The sequence below is a fragment of the Plectropomus leopardus genome, chromosome 1 (genome assembly GCF_026936395.1).
Source record: "Plectropomus leopardus strain MGB_pleo_1.0 chromosome 1, ASM2693639v1, whole genome shotgun sequence".
Lineage (NCBI taxonomy): Eukaryota > Metazoa > Chordata > Actinopteri > Perciformes > Serranidae > Plectropomus > Plectropomus leopardus.
Genome location: NC_142176.1, coordinates 39,669,359 through 39,691,100, shown reverse-complemented (window position 1 = coordinate 39,691,100; position 21,742 = coordinate 39,669,359). Strand labels below are relative to the sequence as shown.

Sequence of the window (21,742 nt, the reverse complement as noted above, 5' to 3'; positions counted from 1 at the left end):
GCACGGATCAGCCGAGCTCGAGCGCCTTCTGCCAAAACACTTTATTGGTCGCTGATGGTACTTTTCTCCCGTTTTTTCTTTGCGTGGCCTGATAGGAGCTATTTAAATCAGCCACGCAGCGAATCAGACGTGTCTCCCAACACTGCGCTCCTTCCTGCGCCTCAAGTGACCGGAGAGGCGCAAAAACCCCTCACCAAGCGCTGTCCCTTTGATTTGAATGGGATAAAGTAGTTTTTTGTCTTCACAGGTAAGATCAAAATCCTCAGTTGTGGGTTATTCTTATTCTTCTGGTGATGTCGTTGCTTCTTCTTCTTTTTTTAGTGTTTCACCTCACGGTGAGGAATAAAAGTTTTGGGGATTGAGTTGAAGTGGATAAAAAAAAAATATCCTCCTTTATTTTTCAGGCAATCCTCCGCGTGGATGGCTTCACGGCGGTGAAAACAAAGGATTATTGAAGAGGGGATTGAAGAACAAGGGAGAGAGCAATGAGGGTGAGTTGCCAAGGGCTGTCTGTCTCTCACCTCCTGTCTTCCTCTGCGCCAGATGTGGTGCTGCTGCGCCTCGTCTCTCGCGCTCATCAATAGCCGGAGAAACAGCTTTCTTCGTCGGAACCGCCGAGGGAATCAGATCTCTTTTCTCCTCGGGTAAACCGGGGAGTCCGTCCGCTCCTTCTCCGTTCACCGGGGTAGCTGGAAGGATTGGTGATTGGTGACTCTCCGCCGATCGAGGATGTTTTCGCCCTAATCTCGCCGCGACTATGTGCGCCGCTCCACCACTGCATGCCGTTAGATCCGCCCAAGCATCTGTCCGTCTTTCCATTGGCGCATCCATCAGTGTCACACACACACACACACACACACACACACACACACACACACACACACACACAGCTGCCGTGCGCACATTCCTTGCGATACTACACCCCCCCCCCCCCCACCCCACAGCGTACACTCAAACATAACAGTCATTCACACGCGCAAACACACACAACGCGCCCGCGCTCGCGGCCGATGGAGAGCTCTCCTCTCCGTCTGATTGACACAGCCCACTTTCTTAAAAGCCCGTCAGCGAGCGTGCTGCGTTTTTGTTTGACATTTTCTTTCCCAAATAGAAGTCCGAGTGTTATTTTTTTTTTTCTTCTCGCGGCTCCAGCATTTTATTCTTCTCCCTAAATATCTACAACAGAAAAAACGTGTGTCAGGTTACTCAGTGTTGAGACAGAGAAATATTTTTGCTTCCTCTGTATTAAACATTTCTAAATATTTCTGCCAGATGCAGCGGGGTTTTCCGTGCTTTGCGCTTTAATGAAAAACTTCAATTTGCTCACGATATAATTATGTATGAGAGAAAAAAAAGCAAATAAAGGATGTTTACTTAATAACCGAGGTGTTTACCTGCTAAGGTGCCAGGGCAAAAGCGAATTTTGTCTTTTGTTCAGCAGCAAAATGCAACGATGTTTTTAAAAAACCTGAAAAAAAATTAAAAAAAACCTTTACAACTTATATGCATCAAGTTAAAGTAACAGTTGAGCTAAAATATGTATCATTTAATATGTCAAAAAAGCTATGATCCGTCAAACTTATCCCAAACTCGTTTGGATTTTTCATTACTCTCATGAAATAAAATTTCCTCAGGCCTAACATGTTTTGCTCTTTTCACATTGTGCTGCAGATTTGGGGAGATATTTGGTTATTTCTGCTGTGTTTTGACAATTTAACTCTAGTGTCATTTGATCATCCTCGCCTGAATGTGCTTTGCACATTGTGAACGGGGCTGCAGACATTCAGACACCTTGTAGGACTGAGTCTGAGAGAGAGAGAGAGAGAGAGAGAAGAGAAAAGAGAGAGGGGGTGCGCGTTGATTTACATAGCTGCCAAACACTTGAATACAAAACTCAAATTTAATATCACAAGTTAATTCTTTATCCTCTTAAACGTCGTATTATCCTACAATTTATACAATTTAAACTGTTAGATGGAATCTGATTTGCGCTCTGGACCGAGAGATTTACACCAGTGTGGTGGAGAACTGGGTTCAGGTAGGAAAAAAAAAAAAAAGAAGAAGAAAACTCAACAGTTCCTGTGTGCCGGATGTGTTTGTGGGGACTTCATTCAACTTTCGCTCTGCTGGCAAATTCCGGCTGTTAAATATCACACGGTGGCATCTGCGGAGTTTTAGGACTTTTAATCCTTTCAGCCATCGATGTGTGAAATGAAATCACGAAGTCAGAGTGCTGGTGAGACTCGTGTACAAGTGTAACTCGTGGAAACAATAGTATGGATATTAAATTGAAGGTAACGTGAGGTCAGAATTAAGGGACGTTTGTGGGGAGTCATAGTTAAATAGGTTTATTATCTGACAACATCTTTTTCTTTCTTTTCTTTTTCTTTCTTTTCGTCCTTGTTTTTGCGAGTTCGTCATCTCTTAGCGAGTACATTTTTCTTGGACTTTATTCAATAATTATTGTTCTTACGAAAGACTGATAATATTCGTTATAACCTCTAATTATTTTATCAATTTTGTAGGAAAGATCATGAAGTCAGTGGCGTACAGCGTGTGCGCGCGCGCGTGAGTGTGTGTGTGTGTGTGTGTGTGTGTGTGAGAGAGAGAGAGAGAGAGAGAGAGAGAGAATCACGGTTCATCCATATTATTCACAAGATTAAAATGTTTACATAAAACTTTCCAGAACACCTAACTATTTTGAAAAAATGGATTTAAAAAGCTGCACGGCGCGTAAGCTCTAATCAAACACAAAACGTTTCCCATCAAAAGTTATTTATTCTTTCATAGCAGGTACAGCTAAAAATTGTTGATGTTACCAGAACCCATCGATGTAGAGGAACTGTCTGGAATCGAAGTTTGCTGTTGAAGAGACTTGCAGTGTCATTCTGGGTCAGATTAGGCACTTTACTGTGTATCTGGGAACCTCATTGAATCAACCTCTCATGCGTACATAATTGTTTAAACTTCTTTTGTGAAAGAGAACAGAACTTTGCGTCTGTGGCGCAAAGATGGTTTTACGCATGACGCAGAGGTGCGTTTCTTGATTTTCTTTTCGTTTGTCAATTGCTAAGCAAAGTTTATTTTTTTGATTAATTACTTGAGTAAATTAGTGTCCCTCTCGAGCCACACAAGAAAACTACTGCAATACAAAATATTTTCACATTTCAGATAGTTATTTATTGCCAGTGGGCCTGTAGTATAAATATAACTCTGTGTTTGTGCCTGGTGCGTCCTTATGTTCTCACTGATGTTAAAACGAATTTAATTGAACTCTCTCCCCTTTCTTTGCTCACATCTGTGACTTTCAACTTTCACTGATGAGATGAATTTACTTTTCCCTCCTAAAAACAATATGCATCATACAGCGAAATAAATCTCCGCTGACATATTAAAGACTTTGCTGGAATTATAGGACGCGGACTCTATAGAGGCAGAGAGCATAGAAATACCCGCGTAGATGATTCATATTTGAGTGTTTAAGCCAAAGACTCTGTTCAAGAACGTGAGTGAAATTATTACAAAACTGATTACGTTAATCATAAGCAATTATATTGTTGATTCCAGCAGCGCGCACACACATAGTCTTAAAGGCTTTACACAGGAGCCATTCGATGTGTGTGTGTGTGTGTGTTAGTGTGAGAAACCTCTGTTTTACGCAAAAGGTCAGTAATTCATGTCGATGTTCCCTCAGTATCCCGTGTGTGTGTGTGTGTGTGTGTGTGTGTGTGTGTGTGTGTGTGTGTGTGTGTGTGTGTTGTAAAAGGAGTCTGTAGAGAGGGAATCGGGACCTCGCCTCTGCCTTCTGCCGCTGGTGCCTTTACGCACAACTCGGAGCTCCAAACCCCTCTCCACGGACGCACGGCATGGCGGTTTTGGCACTCACGCTGCGCTTTGGTGAGTCCAAATTCGATCCTGTCATTTTGTTATTTTATTTTGCAAATAACAGCTAAGATAAAGTCAAAATTAATTGAAGTCATGCATACATCTCATCTAAGTGCAGATATAAACGCGCGCAGACGCACAGATATAAGATGTTTTCTGGTGACCTGCAACAAATAAATTATCACAGGGATGAGAAAAAATATGTTTTTAGGGTCTCATTCACACACCTCTTTTCACAGACAGCACCAGTTAATGCGACTCTTAAAGTTCCAATGCCATATTCTATTAGCTGCAGGGACTTTGTCACAGTCCAGATTAGGCTTTGGTGAATATCCGCCCCCTCCTCACAACGCAAATAGATGCATTCGGTTCAGTAGAAACAGGGGGAGGTTTAGAGCACAACTACTGTGATTTATCTCTGAGCCCCACCACTCTACCATCCGCGATTTACTCCTTTTTTTCTCTCTCTCTTCCTTTTTCTGCTTCTTCTACGATGATCATGTTGGCGTGGAGAGGCGGCATGGCGCACCGGCTTCACGGCACAATGGTTTCTAGTAGACTGGATAAAGAGCCAGGGGGAGGGACAGTCCGCAGAGCAGCTGGAAAAAAAAACACGCAGGAAATATAGAAGAAATAGTATACCCTAAAACCTAAACTATAGCACAGCCCCTGAATCATTTTATCTGTCCTTAACAACAACAAAGTGGAACAAAACTGATGAATATTATTGCTGATAAAGGAGCTCCCCAAACATTGCCAAAACAAGTTCTTATCACTATGAATTCTGTTAGGACTTTATTTATTTTTAGAAAACGGGTTTCCTTAAGCATAAAGAAAATTATATATATACCAGTTCAAATAAATTCCTGTACTGACAAGATTGTTAATGGGAAAAAATAATTCTCTTTATTAATGTGGACAGGCTGAAATGAGAAGTCCACAAGCATCCTTTTAACTCCTACTTTAGTTTTATAAAAAAAATTCTCTCCCTCCAAAATATCTGCTTTTTGTCACCGTTTTTGATTTTCTCCCTTTCAGCCTAAGGCCGTGCCTGTGGCTGTTGGCCAAACCCTTCTGCCTTTCCCACTTCAATTTGACACCGAGTGTTTTATTATGTAGTGTTAAGGCTTTGTCGATATCTGAGTGACCTCCAAAACTCTCCAGTTTTGGTGGTGGTGTTCACTAAAAAAAGACCCTATTTTGCATGGAGGGAGAAAGAAAGGAAAGGAGGCCAGGGTGAGACTCTCCTCAAATAACCTTAAAAGTTCCAAAGTCCAAGCAAAAACAAGACAACACATCGACATGAGAAGCTGAAACAAAAAGATTGAGTGGATGCTCTCATTCTCTCTCTCTCTCTCTGTTTCTCTCCCTCTCCCCAGTGCCCCCCCCGCACCTAGTTGGGTGTGCTGCGGAGCTAGCAGGGTTGAGAGGGCAAGTGCTGACCAGCCCTCTTTCTTTCTCTGTCTGCTGTTACTAGGTCACCACACACACATACACGTACACACACACACACACATGCACACATACCTCTCCTTGCGGTCAGTGTTGCCACCAGGGAGAGGGGTAATTTAAGCCCTCCTTGATGTAGCCTATTCATCACTGTCCTGTGCTCCGCGCTTCAAAATTAAAGTCTGATCTACAAAGTTAGAGTGAAATGAGATAAAAAATTGGCAGAGGTCACTGAGGGCCAGGCCAGTCAAAACACAAAGCTGTGGCTCAGCTGGGCTGATGTGAGGTGCTTTAATTATTTGTCTCAATATTCCGTGGTTGTGATTTTAGTTTTTTTGGAGGAAATGGTCAAATTAATAGATGGACTTGTTGGGGAGTCTGGTGGATCAGCGCCAAGAGGTCTGTAGGGAGGGCCAATGAGGGCAATCCTAACTGATGTTTCATTAAGATGGACTGAATTAGTAGCCATAGATTTATGTCCATTGTAACTATTGCCAATAAGATAAAATTGTAATAAGGCAGTTAATGTGATATTACAAACAGGGGCGTCGTAGTTTGGTTTTGTTTGCTAATGGCAAAATTATTAGTGCCATTACTACATTTAAACTGGCATTGTGTAAAAAAAAATATTTGAAGCTGTCTGAGGCCCATATCACCCTGTATAGGTGATTAAATGATTTGGTCTACCCCTGCACAAGGATTCATCTCTAAACACAGACTGCTTGTGCTGCTGGAGCAACAACTTTCATGTTTCTTCCTGAGTAAGGGTAATTTGGGCTCAAAAAAAAAAAAAAGTGAGAAAGACATGCTTTAAGAGAGGAAGGAAAGAGGGGGGGGGCACACGGGACGTTCATGGAGCCCAAAATTTGATGCCACACCCCTTGTTATAAACTGGCACATCTACTATGATTCTGGGTAAAACATGGTAAAAAAGGAATGATTTGACAAATAAGAAAAGACACATGTTGGTCCATGACTGGTCTCAACTAAAGCAATCAAAGCACCCAGCAATGCTTGCATTTTTGTCTTAACTTAATTAAAACCCTGCAAACAGTACTGCAAAATGACATGCAAAACGGAAGAAAGTAGGAAAGTTGCACCACCCCCAAGTAATCGGTTGAAAGACTGAACTTTGTACAACAGTGGAAGTTTCTTGAGGCCCCTGTCACCCTTTAAAGGTGCAAAATGGTTTAGTCTGCCCCCTGCACAAAATGCAGCTAGAGCCAAGTGAATGACTGCATATGCATTGACACATTTTATCCCAAGGGAGGGAAATTAGGGTCCCAGTACAGAAATGAATGAAAAAAAGGAAAGTGAGTTTATAAAATGAAAAAAAAAAAAATGGTTGAGAGGCATGTATCAAGAGAGGAAGGGGTGGGTAGGTGGGGGCCCAACAGAGAATGCTTATGCATTGGGCCCAAAATTTTGTGCTACGCCCCTGATTTTAAACTGCCACTTCTGCTAATTTTCTGGTTAAAATGCGATAAAATCAGAAATTAATCAACAAACAAGAAAAGACACATGTTGGTCCATGACTGGTCTCAACAACAGTCATAATAATGAAATCAAAGCACCCCGCAATGCTTGCGTTATTGTCATAATTTAATTAAAATCCTGCAAACAAGATTGCAAAAGAAAATATGAAAATGTTGGGAATTATTGAAATGGTAGAAACCCTTCCTTTTGACACAAAATGCACATTTGATGAAGCTCACAATGTGCTGAAATGAGGATGAAGCTTTGTTATTACACCAAGTAATACCAAATGTTTTGTGTTTTGTGGGCTATGCATGCATTATTTGGGTTTCTGGAAGAAAGATGCTGTATAAAAAGTACTCTGAACTGCAATAGCGGACATGAAGCATATGGAAATCTATTTACTTTCTGCATATTTTAGAACCACCCAGAAAAAAAATGTAATTTTCAGAGCCTTTGAAAATATGCCATCATTTCAAAATTTTGTTTCTAAGCAATTATCATAAAATTAGCAAAGTTAATATGTTACATATCTTTTCTAAGCTCCTTTTTTGTTTTGTTTTATCTTTCTTCATTCACATTGTCAGATCATGAGGGGGCGAGCGAGGGAGAAATTAGACTGCAATCAGACACGTTTTTGCTGATATCCTCTAGCTTCTACAACTATCTTGCTAATGAGGCCAAAAGTTGTCTCATAGTGCGATTTGATTGGATGGATTGATATACGTCCCTGAATGCAGTGAAAAATGCATTTTAAACAGGGCAGAGACAAGATAACAGGAACTGATTTTTAATAACTCAAAAAAATAGTGTTTTGGCATATACTAAACATATGCCAAGATATAGCAAAAAAAAAAAAAAACGCAGGAGAAGAACTTGAATTTTTTATTCCACTGAATCGTAAGTGAGAAGCCCAAACAGTGTGTTTTTGGTTATACAATAGTCATAAACTGTAAAGTAAATTCACAGGCTCGGGTATTTTTAGAAGTAGGTATTTCTTCGGAAATGTTTGTGTCTCATGTCTGATGCAAGTCTGATGAGTTACACTGTTTATCAGCATACAGTGTGACGGCGCGCTGCTGAGTGAGTCACTGCTTCCTCCTCGCTGTGTACATGTGTGTGTTTTACGTGCATGTGTGCGCGGAAACCACGCTGACAGCTGCAGCTCATTACAGGCACTATTACTGATGGGGACTGCTGGGGGAAATTCCTTCTTCCACAGAGCAAACCACCCTGTTTACCACACACACACACACACACACACACACACACACACACACACACACACACACACACACACACACACACACACAGGTCTCGCTTATTCATAAACCAGAGCTGCAACATCTGTAACTGAAAAAACAGCAACAAAAAAAAAATAAAGATAAAAAACATATAGAAACATTTACTAAACATTTAGTTCTCAGTGAAAAATGTAGAAAAAGGAAGCTAATTTCTATAAAAGCAGGTGACACACACTCCATCCTACCAGTTGCTGGGAATGAAAGACATCCTTCACCTGTGCATGAAGTACTGTATACTCCTTTACATGTAGTACACAAACACAGTTGTGTAGGTGTGTGTTCACTTAAACACACACAGACAAACACACACACACACACACACACAAACCAGCCACAGGGTGAGCAAACTTAAGAGGAGATGAGATCACTGGAGCACTCTAAGCCTTTCTAAATTGGCAAACAGCAGCGTCACACACACACACACACACACACACACACACGGAGCCACAGAGTATACAGTGTCCAGTGACGTTAATGAGAGGGCTGAAAGCCAGACACACATGTGCTAGAGTCATTAGGGAAGACTTCATAGCTACACTTCAGGCCACTACACTCCATTACTGTACTTCATTGGTTACACTGCTTGAAAATAGTGGTTTCTCAAAGTCAGGTTCAGGGACCACCAGGGCTCCTTGGAGAGCCTTGGGGCTTTCCTCATTACATAAAAAAAGGCCAGTTACCTGTTTTTCTTTATCTAACTTATTTGAAGCTCTATGTCACAAGAACACAAGGATCGCTATTTTTTCTAAGATTTGCACGACTCTTACGAGAAGCACTCAAGAATCCCGACATAGCACTGTATCATATCTAACAGTTGTTTTTCCTGTTATTTGCTGTGCAGTAGCAGCAGTTAGGATAATATTAGTTACACTTGCAGTAGTATATGGAGGTGAGCTCTTTTCTTTGTGTCTATTCGGCTTTTAAATGTGTGCTAAACTGCGGACGATCTAAAAATGCAGCATCATGAAAGAACGGAAAGGGAGGATGCAAACAAAGAGATGCCGCAAAGAAAGATATTCGTACTGTGGAAGTGAGAAGTAGAAAAAAAAGCTTGCAAAAGTGTGTTGTAACATCAAAGTGTCAAATTTAAGTTTTACTGTACTATCAATAAAATGAAAATCACTTTTTCAAACATTACAGAGGATTAAATAGTAGTCTGCTTCAAGACTGAAGGTTAAAGCTGGAATTATTCTTTTATTTTACAAATCTCAGGAAAAATACCCAAATCAACAATGTGTCAGCTCTGATTACTTTTCGATCCATTCTACTAACCTTTGCACCCTCTCTATGGCACAGAGGAATGGCCTAAATTTGGGCTTTATACATTAGAGGATCAGTTAATTGTTTTCATGGTAATAATATTTAAAAGAATTGTTATATTTTAAGGAAAGAAAACAGCAGTGAAATAGAGTAAGCCAAATACACCCAGATGTTTCTAAGTTGGATAAGAACCAATGTTATTAAAACAAAAACATATATCACAAAACCAGTCTTAGTTGATAAACCAAGTTCATACATGTGAGCTGCAGTGATGAATGTGGTTCTGTCAGAATTACAAGCAAGCTTGAGGGCACCCACACCCAAAAAACTTTAACAGGTGCTGGTAAATCAAATTAAGTAATCAATCAATCAATCAATCAATATAATCAGACAGGAGATCTTCACACTGTATTAAAAGCTCCCTGTGATTTTGAATTCTGCAATGTTTTGAACAGAGACCTTCATCAGGCATTTTCAAATCATCATCACAAAGCAGAACAAGAAATGTTAAAACATTTCTCTAGTGATGGTGATCGACTTGATTGAGAGTTAATCCATTCTGAGGTCGAAACAGTCAGATTGGGCCAGTCAAAGCAAAGCTGACTGGCACTGTCTGACTCTTCCACATGGGGGGAAAGAACATGTCTCCACGAGAAGAAAGAACGAAAGAATCAAACAAAAAAAAAACATGCAATACTATATGAGGATTATTCTGAAAACAACACACCAAAAGTAACATTGAATATATATAACATTATCTTAAAAAAACAAACAAACCTGAGAGATGAATGCGTTTTTTGTCTTTACATCGCTTGTTCTGCTTTGTGATGATGATTTAAAAATGCCAGACGAAGCTCTCTGTTAGATTGAAACATTGCATAATGAAAAATGGCCTGGCTGGAAGTTTTCACTTTAACAAAAAACAAAAAACCCCAAAGCAAAACAGGATACAGTTTTTGATTATTTGATGGCAAGTCATATATAAAATCTATATTAGTTTGAGTTTCTTCATTGGCTTTTACAAGCTTCGGCATAGTGGTAAATGGGTGTATCGTCGGCATAGACAAATATTTGTAATTCCAATTGCAAGACTTGGTTATAGAAAAAAATAATCTATCTACAAAGATTTATTATAAGTATATTCTGCCATAACCTAGTAATGCCAAACTCTGTCTCTGTGTTGTCATGACCAGAGAGATAGAGAGATGGTCCACTCCACGCTGTGATCTATCTGTTGCATTAATCAGCCTCTTAAATTGGAACAGGCTGCTTTTATTAATTATGTTCAACGTGAGGATGCTGAAGCTTCTCCCAGCCATCCCTCCCTCCTCGTTTAGACACACACATCACTTTGAGGAAGAAAGAGGACAGTAGAGAGAAGCAGAAAGCTTCATTACAAGCAAATGAAAAGTGCAAATGGGACAATGCAAAAGGAAATGCATCAAAGGAAGGGAAATTATTAGACATCTGTGTCTTTAAAAACATATCAAAAATAAGTGAAAAAAGTACATGTGGTGCAACTCCTGCCTGCAGATATTACATTGACACTGTAGCAGTATTTCATATCTAAATTCCCTTGTGATAAAGGTAGTGGTTTTTTTTTTTAATTCCTAACCTATAAATTTCAGTTTATGCATTGCTAAGATTCTTTTGCGCATTCATTTTATTATTTAGGACATTTTAAGCAGTTAAAAAAGTTTAGAATTTTTATAAACATTTTTCCCAACAGTCTGACACTATCTGGAAGTCGTACTGGCCAGTCGGGCTCGTGTTTGTATCCAAATGTGCACACACCTGGAACAAATACTGCGTAAGAGCTTGTTTTGTAAAAGTGGCGGAATGCTGTGTTTTTCTCTTAAATCAGCAGCTACATGTCAAAGTTCAATAAAACACAGAACAAAGTATATGGGCGATTAGCACCATGCACCACAGACAGTGTGTGCCCTGGGGCATGCTTCAGGGCTGCCACCCAACATAACCTGGGCCGTTCACAGTTTAGCGACAAATCAGTTACAGACCCATTTTTTAATATACAGTGACTGAGTGAAACTTTATCATCTTACAGCCAGTTACACTGAAAAACACCAGTCCAGATGTGGTTCATATCTCACATGTGTATCAGAGATGGTGCAGATCAAGCAGATTGTGTTTTCCTTGCTAAGACATGCGAGTGGTCAACTTGTGCATTAGAGGTATGTGCAGGGTGAGCAGATGATACAAAAAATGTTGGCACACACTCCTGACCTGTGTGCACAGGACACGTACACAACATGAAGGCAGGAAGAGCTCAGTCAAAGCTACGCAGCCAGTGTTTTAACTCTTATTATTCAGACGAACAAATAGCTTTCTCTCAGCTTTTGGGGGATTTGATGATGTGTCTGGTCATTACAGTTATTCGGGGGATCAGATTTCCATATTTCATATATTGGAGAAGGCATGACCCTTGTCCACCAAGGCAATTACAGGCTTGCTGATACCAGTTTTTTAATACTGGGTGCTTTATAAAGTACACCCACTGATGTGAGGTTAAATCTGGGGATCAGACTAATTGCAGTTTGCAGTCACTAGGCCACTAAAAATAGCAAAATAACAGTAATAACAGTAATGGCAAAGATTCATCATATAATGAATCTGTATTAAAAAGCCAGAGGGATATATTAAGTCCTTCAAAAAGGTTAGCTGTAATAATCTCACGCATATTTGTGTCATTGTATTTTTACATATTAAACCATATTTTACAAAAGATCCTTTGAAAACACAAAGATACATCTTTTGGCTCATACCAATGCCTCTTTGAGATAAAAAGAGCTTTTAAAAAGGCACAACTGTGCAAATGGATCTTTTTTTGAGTCATTCAAAGATGTCATTGTAAGATTGTTCAGCACTATATTTTTTGAAACATTTAAAGAGCTTCCAAAGGGAACATCCATTCTGAGATGATGACCGAATGCTTTAAAATTATAATACATATTCATATTGACAAAGGAAACAGGCTAAAAGGACAGCTTATCCCCAAAATTAAAGTTACATATTTTTCTTCTTACCTTTAATGCTATTTATTAATGTAGATTTAGTGTAGTTTTTTTTTAACAAGAGGCATTGGCAGACGTGTTTGTAATGACAAAAGCAGTTATTTTAATGAGAGTTCAGGACATTGCCAGCTTTGTCTATAGCGTCAAAAGCAATCATTTTTTAACAAGAGTTTGGGACATTACAGGCGTGGTTTTGCTACAAAAGCTGATATATTTTAACAACAAGCCAAAACATTTCCATCTCTATTAATATACACAGTAGTGGGTTTTTTTAAAAAAGATTTTGTGTCATTTCCAGCTGCGTTTGTAGCAAGAAAAACAGTAGAGTTCAGGACATTTCCAGCATGTTTGTAGCAACAGAAGTGGGTATTTTTTTTTTTACGAGAGTTTGGGACATTTCCAGCTGTGTTTTTAGCAAAAAAGGAAGGAGAGTTTGGACATTTTCAGAATTATTGTCACAACAAAAATGGATATTTTTAAACGACAGGTTGAGACATTTTCAGCCAAGTTTGTAGTGATAAAAGCGGGGAATTTTTAATTTGAGGTTTTGGAAATGTACAGCCATGTTTTAACCAAAAAAATGTGTATTTTAAGCCAGAACATGATTTCCTAACCCCAGCCAGGTTATATTTGTGCAAAAACCTAACCACACAGTAACCACAGTGTTGTCACAAGATGAAATTGAAAATGACAATGTAGAAAAGTAAGGTTTCAACATATCCACCATGTATAAAATGTATATACGTAACAAATGCATGGTTTGCTGAAAAATACAATACCAACATTTATTCTGCTTATTGGGTTGCTTCCAAATACTTGTATATATATTTGTCATAGTCTGTGTCCTGATTTCTTCAGACTTTTGGGGAGACTGGTCTGGTGCATACAATTCTATTAATTTGCCTTTATTAGTAAGTTTGTCTTTGTTTTCACTTGGTCAGATTACTATTGAGAATACTGTGGGTTTTTGTTTGTTTGTTTGTTTGTTTGTTTGTTTTTTGGTTTGGGGGTTTCAGTTTATTGTGTTTTCTCCTCCTGTGTTCCCGTGCTGCCTGTCCCTCAATGACCCAGCTGCACACCTGCTCTGCATCCGCCTCGTTAGTCCTTCCTGCTCCTCAGTTACTTCCAGCCAATCAGCTCTCTGCCTGTTCCTCTGCCTCATCACCCTATTCCCCTCACTTAAGCTTCTCTGCCCTTTTTCTCCACCTGAACTTCATCCCTACGTCAGTCCCGTTTGTATATAAGTCCTAGCCTTCAGTTCAGTATTTGTTAGTTCCTTGATTTGGTTGTGTGGTGTTCAGTTGCTGTTCCTTTGAACTGAAGCGTGACCTTTTCAAGTTTTTCCTGCTTTTAGGTCCACCTGCTCCGTATTACATAAGAATGAGTAACCATACGAATGAGTGCTTTTGGCGCACTTCCCAATGCCAAAAGGCACCTTTCATGCCTGCATGATATGCCCCTGGATGGCATCGACTGAGATTGTGGCCAGATAAAACAGGTTGAATTTGCAAGAAACACCTCAAAACAGTGTCAGGTTGAAGTACTCCCGGCAACAATGTAATATAAGCAGCATGAGGGCACCAGAAGTGATTTTTTTCTACACCTTTTAATGTGCCTTCCTCCCTAATCCTAACTATGTGGCATCATATGCATTATTTGACGTTCCGATGTTGGTTGCCATGTGCTTGGGTTGTTTAAACCATGTGCTGTGTCATCCCGCCAAGTGACTTTGTTGACATCACAGTATTATTTATTTATTAATTTTATTTAAAAGGGACCATGTACAGTTAAAAAAAATAAATGTTATCATTTGATGCACTGTACCAGATTATAGTTTAGAGCTAATCCGCATTTGCAGTCCCTTGGCAGGTCAGAACAAAAACACAACACAATGACATGATAATACAAAGTTGTACAAGAGGAGGAGAAAATAAAAGACACCCACAAGACCTATAATACACACAATAGCACATGATATAAGTGATGCAAAGAAGAAGACACAAGACAGGCAATACAACATAAAACTACACAAAAAGCACATTACTTCCAAAACACAATGTGGCTGCATTCTGAGATCTCGGGAATATTCCGTTGAATACAATATCATTGGAAACAATGTCAGACGCAATACAAGTAAAATTCAAGTTTTAATAATCCAAGGTTGTCCTTTATTATCCAACCCGCCTGAACCTCTGGTGTTGCCAAATTTGAGGCCAGAACCCAACCCAAGACCTGAGGCCATATTTTATCTTTATTGCATCAAATAGTTACAGTTGGACAGCTGGATCAAGAAGTACATCGCAATGTCTGCAACGTCACAATACAACGATAAAAGAAAAATTCTTTTTGAGAGGTTTTGATTGATACAGCATCGCCTCATACTAGCCCCTTTGAGTGTGGCACCATTAACAGCTTCACTGTGATCCAGTATATTACGATATTGCTGGCTATACAGCACTAGGTTACAGAAACACTTAGGAGTCAAACGCTGTATATTTCAGGATGTATAGCGAGTGTGTGGGAGCCACTCCACACTGAGAGCTTCAGTGGATACAAATCACGGGCCGATACTCTTGTCACGTCAGCCCGTGCTGAGCCCAAAGCCACTTCAGCTGCACCCGGTGTTTATCTTACTGTGACATTCTCCCTGCTGTTACGCCAAAGTCTCCCCTCCTCCATCCACTCCTACCCTGCTTAAGATACCTGCTAAATGGTAAGAGAGACGGATGAATTTTATGGTCGTAGAGAGACGCTGAGAGAAACAGAAAGAGAGTAAATGTTCAGACATTTGTCCACTGTGACAGTGCTGATGCTGTCTCACTTATGAGAGGCCCTGATGTGACACAAGGGAAGTATGATTCTGCATACATTTGTAAAACAGTTTCAGTGAAAGAAAAGCTGAGTGTGAATGTACGTTTGGGTCTGTGTCTTTTTTAGACTTGTGAGGTTTAGGTCCAAATATTGAAGTTGTATTAGCTAACCTACATACTAATGTGGGCAGGGGTTAGCAGCAAAATACATTTAAGCCTAAAAAAAACCCCCAAAAGAATCTATGTTGGTCTAAGTGTACACTATATCCAGAATATTTTCATTGTTAATTCCCTGGGAGTCAAACTGCTCTTTCCTTTGGCATCACATTTTTGAAGTCGAATGGATTCTAATCAGTTCATTTTTGAGTTCACTTAAATGCTTCCACCAAATTAAAGGAAATTCCCTCAAGGCAATCTTCAGATATTGCGTTCACAACAATGAGACAAATGCACTGTGACCTTGATCTTGGACCTCCAAAATCAGATCAGCTCATCCTTGAGTCCAGTCAAAACATTTTCTTCATTCTTTTTTTAAATTTGAAAAAATTCCCTCAATGTGTTCTTGTGATATTGCGTTCACAAGACTGAGACAAACAAGGTCCCAGTGACCTTGACCTTTGACCGATGACCACCAAAATCTAAACACTTCATCCTTTCATCCAAGTGAATGTCTGTTCCAAATTTGAAAAAAAAAAGTGTCTCAAGGTGTTTTTGAGAGTATGTATTCACAAGATTGAGACAGAGATGGTCATAGTGACCTTGACCTTTATCTATGACAGTCAAATAGTAATAATAATAATAATAATAATAATAATAATAATAATTGGTTCATCCTTGTGTCCAAGTGGAGGTTTTTGCATTCCCTTATGGCATTCTTGAGATATTACATTCAAGACAATAGATGGATGGACAACGGACATATGGATAACCCCAAAGTATAATTGATCCGGCCTTGTTTATCCCCGCAATGGTGGCATAAAAAACTGTACAAAAATTGGAGAAACAACAAAAACAGATGCTTCCACTGCTACACTGAATAGTCTGATGACTAGGAAAAATATTTCAACCATATGCTATGGCTTTTGCAGTCACCTATGGCAGATTTTTGACCGAACAGTAAAACAGTGCTTTCTACTATCAACATCAAAAATGAAGCAATATCTTTGAAGAATGCTGTTTATCCCTCCAGTCGAGTTCTAGAGACTTTGAAAATCTATGAGCAGTGCTGAAGCTGTTCTGGAGGCTCACGATGGCCCAATACCTCACGAAGACACCTCGCGTTGGAATTCCCATAAATTTCTTACCCATCACCCCAAAATTAAATTAGATGCATATTTATCTTTTTAATAGGAAATAGGGTTTTGTAGTAGTTACAGTATGTAATAAAATTCATCTTATCCTGCACAGAAATGTCTGTCATTTAAAATAAGCTTTAGTCATCCCTGCACTTAAATTGTGTGGAGGTCGAAGTGTGTGCATGGCCCCCCTCCTAACATAAACTCTCCCTGACCTCAGGTTGAACCAACATCCATATGCTTCTGCACGCCTCTGCACAAACAGTAGATAGGACACTGTGTTAAATGTGGGTACCCTAGGGTGCTGTGGCCACAACGTCTCCTTTACAAATTGGTGGTCAGGTGCCCCAGGGCCCTGCAAAGATGCTAGCTGACTTGACGTCCGTGTCTGCTCCACGCTTGCTCTACGCCTATCTGAATTAGCGCTTCTCTGCCGGACAATCTGCCCCACCTCGGGGAAGTCCAAAGGGGAGGTCAATATACTCAAATGATTTTCCCCCTCTGCAGAGCGCAAAGACTCCTAGCTTTAGGATATTTAGTGACACAGATGATTGTTTATTGGCGACATTTTCTTGATGTGTCCGCCGCACCTCAAAGGCTGAGATGTGGATTTGGTGCAAGCGATGACTGATGGTCAGGGAAATAGGAAGCAGCGTCCTCGACAGTAAACAGATGCTGACCAGCAGATCACCATGAACAGGCCTCCGAGGTTTTGGATTTTCACTGTATGTTCTGTGAAGGGTCTGAGAGCAAGTGTGTGTGTGTAGACCAAAGGAGTTTGTGAAGGCTTTCCCTCTGAAGTGTCAGCCTCCCAGGGAGAGGATCAAGTGCTAAGCAGGGGACTCAGGAGCTCAGTGCCTGGCGTGCTTGTGTGTGTGTGTGTGTGTGTGTGTGTGTGTGTGTGTGTGTGTGCGCGTCCCAGAGCCCACACTTGTGGTTTTAGGAATTGAGGAAGTGATATATCCTTTTATCTGTTACCGTGGATGACCACAAGCCTGACTGCCTTGCATGGCTAAATCCAGACACACTCGAAGGATGGATCAGTTTTATGTGTGTGTGTGTGTGTGTGTGTGTGTGTGTGTGTGTGCGTGCGTGCGTGTGTGTGTCTGTTTGGGTGTACAAAGGTGCATCATAGAGCAGGGCCTTTCTCCTGAGGGGGAAGCATGCAGTTGAAAGGTCAAACACACATGTGGGGGGTCAGTGAGCAGCCTGGCAAGCGGAACGAAAGCGTCATACACACAGAAACACAAGGGTAAGTTATTGTGTGTGTGTGTATGTGTGTGTGCAAGTGCACGTGTGTGTGTGTGTGTGTATAAGTCAAATGAGGCGAGCCTGAAAATATTTAAAACATTAAAATGTAGAATCATACGGTTTGCATAGACCATCTTGACTGTAAGCAGATTGTGCTTTAAAGTAAAATAATGGAATAAAAGAATGGGAACAGGAGTGATGACGGTGATCCATGACAGGGTCATGGTCGCAAGGAATCCAATTCACTCAAACGTTTAAGGATTAAAGGCCTTTAATGAATCTAGGTTTGTACAATGGTTCTTAGCCTATTTTACTTGTGACCCCATACTACGAAGCAAGGTCTACTTGGTCTACTTGCAAACCTTCATGATGTCTTTTTAGTTTTATCGAATAGTAATTTTACTTTAATAGAATGTTTAATTTGAAAAGTTTTTTGTTTTTTTTTTGAAGCCTTCAGAGTTAAAAGAATGTGTGGTTTTTCAAGAAAAAGCAAGAAAAGTCTAAAAAATAGTGCAGGAAGTTTTTTTGTTTTCTCATTTCCCTTTTTTTTTCCAGTAATCATGACTTCACATTGGTCCTGACCCTTAGGTTGGGAATAGGTTGGGAAAAAAATAGTGAGTGTCGGCGGAGGATCGGCGGAACTAAACCAAAGGCCAACTTTGGGTTTGAAAGTTTTACAGTAGAGGTACAGGTCCATGTGACACAATCTATTATTCTTTTTTCCTGAAAAAAAAAAAAAATGCCAAAGTTGAGTCTTATGAATTCACATGTCTCTGTCTCATTTAAAAGAAAAAAAAGATACATTTTCAAATTACACAAGCTGCACTGCACCTACAAATTTATGTCCTTCATCTGGTGTCGAGCAGGACAATTTGAAGGATTTTCCAAATACTCAAGTCAATTACTGGATATAAATCCTGGGACTGTACGCCACACATTATACTGAATTATAACAATATGGACAGTTCAGACAATGAGCCGTCCTGCTACAGCTGCCAAATATGATACTTCTGTGAACTGGATGGCCCCAAATCCAAAGAGCTCCAGAGGACAGGGTTCTTTGTGAAGGAGTTAAGCAAGGTAATGATATTGCTTAAAATCACACAACATATTCCATATTCCAATATTTGTTCCAGAAACTCTAGATGTGTTGCAGTTCTCATGGGGCAGAACTTACCATTTCTCCCTGAAGATTTAAGTGATAAAAACATTCAATTTATGTTTGGCAGGGGCTTTCTTGATGAAGTCATTTTATTGAATTGTTACTGTCCTAATCACAACGACCCCAAATTCTCTATCTTACATTAATGGTGATTTTTTTAATCATTTTAACCATTTTTAATTAAATATATTGAAATGTTTATAAAATAAAAATGTTTATTTGGCAAGAACAATACCAGACTATCAAAACTGTTGGCCAACCAGCAGTTCATTGAATATGTAAATCCCCACTTGGATGAATCAGTGTATCCTTTAGCCCTTTGATACCTCAGCAAATTACCTCGACTTTTTTTTGGTCAAATTTATGGGCAGAAGTCAACAAGCAAATTAACAAGAAGTAGTCAAAAAGTTGCAAAAAGAAAGACACTGGTGAACAGTGAAAATGAATGAAAATTACCTAAAAATAAGCAAAACAAACAAACAATCAAATGACCTCAAGAAAGTGCAATTATTTGTATCCTGTAATATGATTTTATATATATAACTAAAATAAAATTAATATATATTTGTGAAATTCATAATAGTGCAGCACAAAATGTTATTCCAGGTATTAAAGCCTAAATTAGAGGGATCATCATAGAAATGTCTTCCTCCCCTAAAACTAAAGACAGATTTCAACATGTTGAACAAGAAAGCTGCAGAAGCTTCATAGTTTGTCGGATGACACCAGCTATACTTTGCCATGTTGATAACTTGAAATTGAAATACAACAACATAAAGACACACTATTGAATTGAATAAACAACAAAGCTGAGGTTTGCGGAACAAGGTGAAATGGCAGGTGCATTCCTGGCATGGCAAATAAAATATAGATAAAAAAAAGAAACTCTATTTTGCAGAATTCTTGCTATTAATATAAAAAGAAAAGTGAAGAACTTTTTTTTTCTGTTTTGATTCATTGCACCAATTATGTACTGGCTCTGATAAGTGGTCTTGTAAGTGCAATAAGTCGAGTCTTATGTATAACGGACTTAAGCACGTGACATGCATACCATGATATTTTACACTAGTAATACTTTTCATGTTAATAGGTACTTTATTACTAACTGTGACCAGGTGGACATTTTATTATAACTGTGAAAATTCTCTCTCTTTTCTCTATGTATGAAAACTCAGTAAGCTCACCCCGTCAAACTATGCTGTAGCGACAAAAGCATGACTTTCATTTATATTTGGGACGAGCCGATCCTCTGTGCAGAAATAATAATGATGTACAGTCGGTGTGATTCTACCACTCCTAACGTATCGTACCACAGCGTACGGTGCTGTAGCGGCAGGCGGTGCATGTCTGCGGGGGAAGCTGAGCTACCTGACAACGCAGGCAGAAATGTGTTAAAAGCCAAACCATGTTTGTCGTTATGTTTTCACAGCTACGATCTAAACTACAACATGAGTCGGTGTTATGGCGAGGACAATAGGGCGTCTCAGATTGGTGCTACGTGGTCAAAATCTCATCTCTCGCTCTCTCTGCTTCCTGTGCTTTGTTTTGCAGGTTGGCGTGGATATTGCGAGATCTTTTGTTATAACCCAGTGCATTTTGACCACAACCGGAACCAACAATACACCTGGGTAAGAGCGAACGTTATGCGCACACACACACACACACACACAAAACACACACAAAACACACACTGGCGTGCAAAGAAACATACATCTGTTAAATAGAGAAAACACATCACTCTTTGCTAAGTAGAAGTTTCACTCATCTGTCCTCCCTTGTTCTTTCATCTGTCCATGCCATCCCTTACTATTCCACTTTCACATCAGCCATCAGGTAGTCACACACACACCCACACACTCACACAACCACACACACACACACACACGCCTACGCATCAGCCATCACTTTCTCTGACAGAAACATAAATGTACATCTTCGCATTCACGCACAGACCGACTCCTTTACATCACACGTCACCTGAGATTCACACATACTCACTCACTCACACACACACACACACACACACACAATATATCACACATCAGTTATATCTTTTAGGCTGAAGGAGTGGTGTGGGGGGGTTGTTGGCAGCGTGAGGGGTTGACAGGTCAGAAGAGGAAGTACACAGGAAGTACATTAGTTATCACTCCCATGTCTTCTCCACCTTTTCACTTCTTATCACCACCCGATGTCTCAGACCCCAGCCGAGCTGCTTCTCCTCATCCCACCCTTTTTTCCTTTTCTCTTTCTGTCTCTCTCTCTTTCTCACACACACGCCTCTAAAAATGACTTCCGTGCTCCATTTTAGTGTCGGGCCCTGGGATCTGGATGACACTTGGCAAGCTGTAGAAGCCGCAAGACAACTGGATGAAATATTTAAATGAAAGACGGCAGGGGTAGAAGAGGTGAAGGGGGGTGAGAGAGAAAAGAATATAGGACAGAGGACGAGGGAAGGAGAGAGTGACGATATTGAGATGGTGAGCAGAATGTGAAGGATTTCTTTTCTTGGCAAAGAGAGGGCCGTGCGACAAGAAGTGCAGATGAATTGGCTTTCACCTACCGAAGTAGCCTGAAGAGAAATATACCAATATAGTGTGAGATCACATCGCTTTGTCTTGAAATCATCAGCAAGTCTCAGTACGTGTCACAGTACTTCCAGCATGGTGCCAGCTCAGCTGCTCATGAATCTAAAACGTAATCAAATAAAATAGAACTTTGTTACAGTGATTTTGCTACCTTAGAATTACAGGGCTCAGACTTTTTCTGTTATACGCACGGCTCTGTAAAGATCTCGACACAGTGGCATCAAGGAACTGGT

The 21,742-nt window shown here is 40.0% G+C and overlaps 1 long non-coding RNA gene across 1 annotated transcript; it reads left to right on the top strand.

Annotated features, from left to right (window-relative positions):
* Positions 1-108: 108 nt before the first annotated feature.
* LOC121947317 (uncharacterized) lies at positions 109-21,319 on the top strand. Its single transcript, XR_006106071.2, has 5 exons — positions 109-247; positions 405-491; positions 3,767-3,897; positions 20,476-20,552; positions 21,233-21,319. It is a non-coding gene; the product is annotated as an uncharacterized LOC121947317 (long non-coding RNA).
* The last annotated feature ends 423 nt before the right edge of the window (positions 21,320-21,742 follow it).